Source organism: Amia ocellicauda, chromosome 1 (genome assembly GCF_036373705.1).
Source record: "Amia ocellicauda isolate fAmiCal2 chromosome 1, fAmiCal2.hap1, whole genome shotgun sequence".
NCBI classification, from domain to species: Eukaryota; Metazoa; Chordata; class Actinopteri; order Amiiformes; family Amiidae; genus Amia; species Amia ocellicauda.
This window is the reverse complement of record NC_089850.1, coordinates 61230872-61239413: the sequence shown is the minus strand read 5'-3', so window position 1 is coordinate 61239413 and position 8542 is coordinate 61230872.

Here is an 8542-nt window from a genome sequence, read left to right as displayed (position 1 = left end):
TTTCCAATCGCAGAAAGCAAACAATACTGGTCACTGCACTACCACGACTTATCGGTCCACTGCACCTCTGACCTCTGTGCGTGTGCTGGAGCGGGTGTCCGTGTCCTTCTGTTTGTCCCATAACTTGTCAAACTCACCGGCATGTCACAGTTTTTCCACACAATTGTGAGCACTGCTAAACTATTCATTTTGCATATGCACTGTTAACATTAGATATATTTTTTCATAGTTGTGGGCATATGTAACTTTGAAAGCAAACCTGCCAGGTGTCAGCCCACAACTGTGCTGTGCTGCTGAGATTGTTTCTGCTGAGCCACCTATTTTAGTATCATCTGCAAATTTGACAAGTTTGCTAACTATCCCAGAGTCCAGATCATTAATATAGCTTAGAAAAAGCAAAGGCCCTAGTACTGATCACTGTGGAACTCCATTAACAACCTCACTCCAGTTAGAAGCGACTCCTCTAATCGACACCCTCTGTTTCCTATACATCAACAAGTTCATAATCCATCTACTTACATTACCCTGAATGCTTACAGCTTCCAATTTGAGGATCAGTCTTTGGTGTGGAACCTTATCAAAAGCTTTTTGAAAATCTAAGTATATCATATCGTATTCACTTGATCCACAGCTGCAGGTGCATGTTCAAAAAACTCCAATAGATTTGTAAGACATGATCTGCTTCATCTAAACCCATGTTGACGATCTCTAAGAATATGGTTTTCATTAAGATGCTCCTCTACGTTCTGTCTAATAATTTTTTCCAACATTTTACAAGTAATGCAGGTGAGAACAGGAAGTGGGAAGGGACCTGTTCTGAGTGACGTGTGCAGGGGCCAATGGCAGCTTTGATAGAGTGACGTTTTCAATCGGGTTCCTACGATGTGTGCAGAAACCTAGAGGCCTATGATTTCCGCGATGTTGAAAACGCGGACGGAATCGCGGAATTTGGTAATAAACATGGAATCAACTGTAAAACGTGGAATATTGCAGAATGTTATATAATTTGGCTGAAATTGATGGAACAAAATAATAATCTAATAAATCCCCTCCGAGGACGATTTAGGCAGATCCACCCAAAATTGGGGCATCAATTACAAAGTATTAATTATCTGATAAACGATTTGAGATAAAGACATGCAGTGTTTTTAGCTGCGGAGCTGAGATTCTGCTGAAAAGAGCCACGTGAGGTTTGTTTACATCGCGCACTTCCTGGTTTTAGAAATTCAATGCGCAAAGCAGCACATGGGGCTGGAATTGACCAATGGAGAGGATGTTGCTGTGTGTGTCAAGTGCCATGGAGATCTGCTTTTTTAAACTAGCCAATCAAAAAAAACCTGTCTCAGGCAGTGGAATAGATCAGCTGATCAGTGTCGGCTTACAGACCGAGCAGCACCAGAGGAGGGGGGAGAGAGAGAGGGGCTTATACAATTCAGCTCATACCTCTGCTATTATAGACCCAGAGGTCTCCTACTGGGGTCTTATAAAGCTAGGGCCCTATGAATTCCGCTTTATTTTTTCCCAAATTCCGCTAAATTGTTTCGCAAATTCCATTTTTCCATTTTAATTTTTCTGAATTCGGTGTTTTACGATTTATGCAAATTTTATCATCAGAAAGAATGTCTAATAATGTGAATGCATAAAACATCAACAATTTAATAAGATATAACAGTAAATTTGTAATGATGCAACACAACATTGCACTATTTTTTATCAAGTGCTTAAATACAGAGTTCTACTAAGGTTTTCATTATAAATGAAAAAAAGTGTAGCGTTAAGTGGGGGTGTATTTTGATAAGAGCATTCAGAGCCTTATCTGAAGTTCTGATCTAAAGAAGACCTCTCCCCCAAAGTTATCAGATTTCCTGAGCTCATCAGCACGTGAACTGTTCTATATCAAAGTGGCAGTCTTGGGAGGATGGCACCGAGAATGGGCCAAATGGCTTGGAATCCCTGCTGTGAAATGTCTGGGGAATAGGGCCTGGAGGTATTAAAACTCTTTGAAGTGGACGAGAACTGAAATCCCGACACAGAGCTAAGAACCCAGGCCAACCGGCATTTCCAAAAGATGGCATGGATTGACATCAGTCATAAATCGAGCCTCCTCCAATAAGACACTGGGGGCTGAAACCAAAATCCAATCTCACAAACTCAAGAACCAATAGTCTATTGATCTAACGGACATAAAAGCTAGCGCATGGCATCTCTTTGCCTCTCTCTCACCTGAACCAATAACTCGCTCTCACAGCTCAACCTGTTGCCAGAACCGGAACCAGAAACCAACTAAGTCTTTGCCGGCAACAGAAGAGTTGAACTGGGAGAAGGAGATTGAGCCGTACGAAGAATTATTCTAAAGAACTTTATTAATTAAAGAACTTTAGAAACTGTGCATGCCCGCCTGTACCCATCTGATCAGTGGAGTTACTACAGCTGGACAATTGACTAAGTCGACTGCAATACAAAAGTGTTCAGTCATTTAAATAGCTATTGAGTCTTAAGAAACTTGACCCTTGGAAAACGAACAGGGCCCTGCTTTCCTCAATGACTTTGTCTTCAAGTAACTATGGTGGAAAACCCTGCTTACAAAGAAGACATCCTGTGCACACCCTTGGAGCCTTCAAACCAGTGGAAAATCTGTTTGGAAAAGACTCTACTTTCGCGAAACCCCAACTTCCAGGAGCATCGACTGAAGTGGAAGTTATTGGACAAAGCCGAACCGGACTGCCTTTGTTCCAAAACACACAGACCTCGTGCCGTGTGTTTTTATTTGAGCCCGAAGACATAGAGGCCTCTCTGCGACGAAGTTCAGATAAGTTAACAGTTTGGAGTTTATTATTCATGACATTTGAGAAATCAATTAGAAATGTTATTCTGTGAGTCATAAACTTTGGAATATGTAATATCATTTAGTATTTTCTTAAATATAAATGAGTGCTGCATTAAACTGTTTTGTTTGACAATTTTAGAATTAATATCTGTCAAGGCCGAGAAATATCTTAATTCCTGTTTAACTCTTTAGTCTGAAATTGACACATGTAAATAGACACTAGATTATAGGTGGCCCTGCCTATCCTTAATCATTGAACAGTAATCAATTAGGGAGAATTGTGGTAACAAGAAATGATAGGATCTTTCTCGGCACCCAAACGTAAATGAGATTGATATATATAACGAGAAGTTATTTGACTTAAATACTAATCTGTATTAGTTATTTAATGTCCGACTAACAATACTAATGAGAGACTCACCTTTGTCTTACTAACTGGTATTGTATTCAATGTGTTTGTAATTTTGTGTAACATTTTGTGTGTCATCATATGCGATTCCATGGTCTTTGATTTGGTCACGGAAGTGATTTGTCTTTGATTTGTTGATCTTGAGTGAATTTTAATTAGTTTCTCCCTTTTTGTATAACTAGTGTAGTGCTACATTTTATCTTTGTTTTTAATAAATTTGAGAATGTATATCTTTGGAATTGGTGTCTGTGTCCAATTATTGCAGAAATTGAGTTCTACAAGATTTTAGGATTCTTGATAAGGTGATACTTAAATTCACATCTTTAACTGAAATTTATAAGTGTACCTTATGCTACAAAAGTAATGCAATAATCTAGTCAACAATGCAGCAAGCAATAGGCAAAACCTAGAGTTATACTTATATAAAAAAAAACAATGTTGCATTCATGTGTTTCATTATAAATTAAAACAAAAAAAGATCCAAGCAATAATCTAGGCAATAATGCAGCAATAGGCAAAACCTATGGAACTACCTCATAAGCTCCTATGTCTGTCCATTGTATCACAGACCTCTCAATTGAAGTACATGATTGTCAGCCTCTTTGTGAGTTATTCAGGTCCCTCAGACATGCCACTGAGCAAAGCTGGGCCTCTCTATGAAGTGGCAGAGGGGCACCTGGCATGCCAAGGGCTCTTGTTATATATTCTGCTGACGTTACAGTGCTCACAGTTCCTGCTCAAAGCAGCAGGGCTATATTGAGGGTTTGCTGTGTAGAAGGGCAATTGGCAAAGGTGTATGATTGTTCTGCCTGTGATCCAGTGCACTGTGAGTCTCTGTTTTGTCCAGTTGCACCCCAGGGGGGCTGGCAGCGGTAAATCTGGGCAGAGTGGATGCCCAAACTGGATCAGCTTCTGTTTTCCATTGCTAGAAAAAAATCGGCCTTCTCCACTGCCCCGAGTGGGCAGCCTGGTGGATGAGAGGCCCCCTAGAAATAACATTCCTCCTGCCCCACAACTGAGACTCTCCCAGGGGAGGGGTCAGGTATGCCCTCCCGGCAGTAGTGGGAGAGCCGCAGGTCCTCAAGAGACGAGAGTCAGCGCCAGTGTCCTTTCCCATAAAGACATCAGCAAGGTCACTGGCGCTGGGGGAGGAGGCCTGCGGCGGCAGACAGCCGGGAAGGGAAAGACCACCCCCTCCCCCACCATTAGTCAAAAGAACAACTAGCGGGGTCTACACAGTTTTCTCCCCAGTTGTACATAAAGCCTCTGCCCTGCCATCTGCTCGTCGGGCCTCGGCCACAAAGGAACCAGGGAGAACCTCCAGCACCACGGGCCCTGAGCCCAGTGGAGTTTCGCCAGCCTTACCGGGTGGCGGGAGCCGAGCCCCCCCCATAGTCTTCCTAGAGGATCAAGCGGTGAGACAAATGATTGAAATGATGGGTGCTAGCGCTAAGCTAGGTGAGGGAGAAGAGAGGAGTGGGGAAGAGAAAGGTTTCTTTACATGATTGTTACGGAGCGGGTAATTGCCCTCACAGCCATCATGGCATTAATTATTATATCAATAAATGTGAGGAGCATTGCTGAGGTGAAAAAGAGGACCGATGTTTTAAACTCTCTGGCTGGAATGAAGGCGGACATTATTTGTTTGCAGGAGTGCGGCATCCCGTTCCAAAAAGAATATAAAGATCTCCGGGACACTTGGACCCTAGGAGAATCCTTCTGGTCGGGGTCCAATGTGTCCCGAGCGGACGGGATTGCCGTACTCCTGAAAAACCCCTTCATAGTCGTAAAAACATTTAGGGTTATAGAGGCGGGCAGACTGGCCAGCCTCGATTTTAAATACAAGGGGGCTGTATTGAGGCTGGTCAATGTCTATGCCCCCACCAGCCAGAGAGAGAGAGTCCTCTTTCTCCCTCAGCTACGCCCGCTCCTGATCGGCACCTTGCCAGTTATCATTTCAGGTGATTTCAACTGTGCTCTGAGGGATGTAGACCGGAGTAAGCCCCGCAATGATAGATCCAGCAGGGACCTCGCTGCGTTCGTGGAGGACTTTGAACTCTGCGACGCAGGTCGGGACCTGGTCCCCTTGTTCACCTGGGTGAGTTCTTCTGGCTCCTCCTTCTCCAGGATAGATCTCGTCCTCCTCAGTAAGCCACTGGAGAGGACCGCCATGTCTTCGGAGGCGGTCTTCTTTTCAGACCACAGGCTCCTGACGACAGAGGTGCTCATCCCGAGCACACGGGAGTCGGGGCCTGGGGTCTGGAAGCTCAACACCTCCCTGCTCGATGACCCTCGTGTTATTAAGACCTTTAGCAGATGCCTCGAGGAGTGGAGGACCCTGAAGGACCTTTTTGATTCTCCCATAGAGTGGTGGGAGATGGTGAAGAAAAGAACCAAGGGCTACTTCATTCAGCTGGGGAAACGGAAAGCTCGTGAGAGGCGGGCAAGATATTCCCATCTAAACGCCCGCCTCCAGCGCCTGAGTCTTTACAGCTCAGAGGCTTCGACCTAGCTGAGGAGGTGGCCCGGGTCAAACTGAGTCTCTCCGCCCTCTATCGGGAGGAGCAAGAGAAGATCAAGGTCCTTTCCAGGGTCCGCATCATGGAGGACGATGAGAAATGCAGCCGCTTCTTCTTCAAGAAAACGAAGGAGAGGCGGCCTGCAATGTCCTCCATGATCGACTCCTCGGGGCAAGAGGTGGAGGGCAGAGAGGCTGTCAAGACAGTGGTGCGGGATTTCTACAGGGAGTTGTATGATCAGAAGGTGGTGGATCAAAATCTGATCCATCACTTTCTGTCCCTGTTGGAGTCCCGCAATGAGGGGGACGAGGAGGAGGAGGAGGATCCAGAGATCACCACCACTGAACTCTCCCAGGTGATAAAGAGTCTTAACTCTGGAAGGACACCGGGTCCCGACGGGATCCCTGCTGAGTTCTATAAGATCTTTTGGGAGGTGCTTAAAGAAGATCTGGCCCAGGTCTTGGGGTCGATGTACAGAGAGGGCAGATTGGCCCCTTCTATGAAGAAGAGTATCCTCTCCCTTCTTCACAAGAAGGGAGACCAAAAAGATCTGAGGAACTGGCGGCCAGTCAGCCTCCTGTGCACCGACTACAAGATACTGGCCAAAGCACTGACGCTCCGGCTGCAGCGGCCACTCCCTCAAGTCGTGGGTCCCGACCAGGTCTGTGGTGCCCGGGGGAGATCGGCGGCCGACAACGCCATGCTGCTCAGGGATGTCGTGGCCTACTCGAACGAGAGAGGGCTTCCCCTGGTCCTAATCAGCTTGGACCAGGAGAAAGCCTTCGACAGAGTGGGCCACGAATACCTGCAGCTCGTCATGGAGAGGATGGGTCTCGCTCTTGGCATGAGGAAGTGGGTTAAGATCATTTACAGCGGTCTAAGCAGCAGGGTCCTTGTGAACCGCCACCTGACCGAACCATTTCCGGTCAGGTCGGGGGTCCGGCAGGGTTGTCCCCTGTCGGCCCTGCTGTACGTCCTCTACTTGGAGCCGTTCATGCAGGCGATCCGCCGGGACGTCCGGGTGACAGGTTTCCATCTCCCGGGTTCCGGCGGAGAGCAACTGAAGGCCCTGGCCTATATGGACGACGTGGCAGTGGTTTGCACGGACGCTCCGTCCGTGGCCAGGGTCGAGGAACTGCTGGACGGCTTCTGCAGGGCGACGGGGGCCGCTGTCAACAAGGCCAAGAGCGAGGTCTACCTCTCCAGGGCATGGCCTGTCGGCCGGGGCCCGCCGACCGTGTTCCCTGTGAAGCCGTCTATCAAGGTTCTGGGGATCACGATCGACGGGACCAACACGGGCACCCGGAGCTGGGAGGAGGCCATAGCGAAGGTCCAAAGGAAGATCCACGGCTGGAGCACAAGGACCTTGACGATGGCTGGTAAGGTGCTGGTCGTAAAGGCCATCCTCTTCCCGATACTCCTCTACGTAGGAATGATCTTCCCCCCAGACAAGGTCATCGCAAAATTAGTGACCCGAATTATATTTCGGTTTGTCTGGGGGAGCAAAATGGAGAGGCTGAAAAGAGTGCAGATGGTGAAGGGTACCCTGGATGGAGGCAGGGGGGTCCCGGACGTTGTGCGGCTGATAAAGGCGCAGGGGCTGGCCTATGTGGTCAAGAACATCCAGGCTGCTGGCAAGAAAGTGAGTTTCATGAACCGCTTCTATTTTGCCAGCAGCCTGAGACCATTCGGCCTCTGCGCCATGGATAACACCAGGCCGCACTCGTGGGATCCCCCGCCGTTCTACAGGGCGCTCCGAGCCTTTGCGCTAGAAGTAGGCCTCCATAAAGTCATGCTGGCCTCCTGGGATTATAAGACCATCTGTAGCCAGATGAGATCTACCCAGGAGACCAGCCGGATAGAAGATTTCCCTCCCGAAACCTGCCGGTTTATCTGGGCTAATGCTATGCACGTTTGCCTCACGAATACGCAGAAAGATGTCTCCTGGATGGCTGTGAGTCGGTGTCTCCCCACCCGAGTGTTCATGCACAGAAGGGGCATAGCTCCTTATGACACCTGCCCCTATAAGGGTTGCCTGGGGAAGGAGACGGAGGCTCACATCTTTAGTGAGTGCCCCTCCGCCCACAGGGTCTGGCTCCTGTTTTCTCCGTTCCTCCACAGGTTTGCCGTTCCTGCGCGGGCGACCGCCCAGCAGATCCTGTACGGTCCGGCCAGGGGATTATCATCATCCACCCTGAGGTGCTGGTGGCGTGTCGTCTGCGCAGTGAAGCAGGCACTGTGGGAGGGACGGAACATCTGTCTATTCAACAAGCAGGAGCTGGACCCGATTGTCATCGCGCGGAGGGGCATGGTGTTCGTAAGGGACTACGTCAATCTGGAGGTCCATCAGAGGGGCAAGGAGGAAGCCTATAAGAACTGGCACATACAAGATCTGGGGGAGCTCAGGATCCCATGATGGGACCCACCTCCGGGGACGGTCAGTTCCCCCTGCTGGAGCCCGAGTCCAAGATCTTTTAAATATTTTATGGATGATTGTTTTTAAAAGATTTTAAAAATGAATCTTAATTGTTTTTAAAGATTTAGTTGTTTTTAAACCACTAATTGTTTAGGGTTTTTTTTGGTTTAGTTTTGTTATATTCTTTTGTCAAATACATTGACCGTTTTGGATTTAATTTTAAATGCATTAGACCTTTTTTGTTTGTTTTTTATTTTTACCTTTTTAATTGTTTCTTTATTTTGTCCAATGCATTTTCAGTTATTTTCAATGTATTTGACTTTTATGTTGGTGAGCAGTTTTTGCTTTAATCACATTTGTTTTGTTGTTTT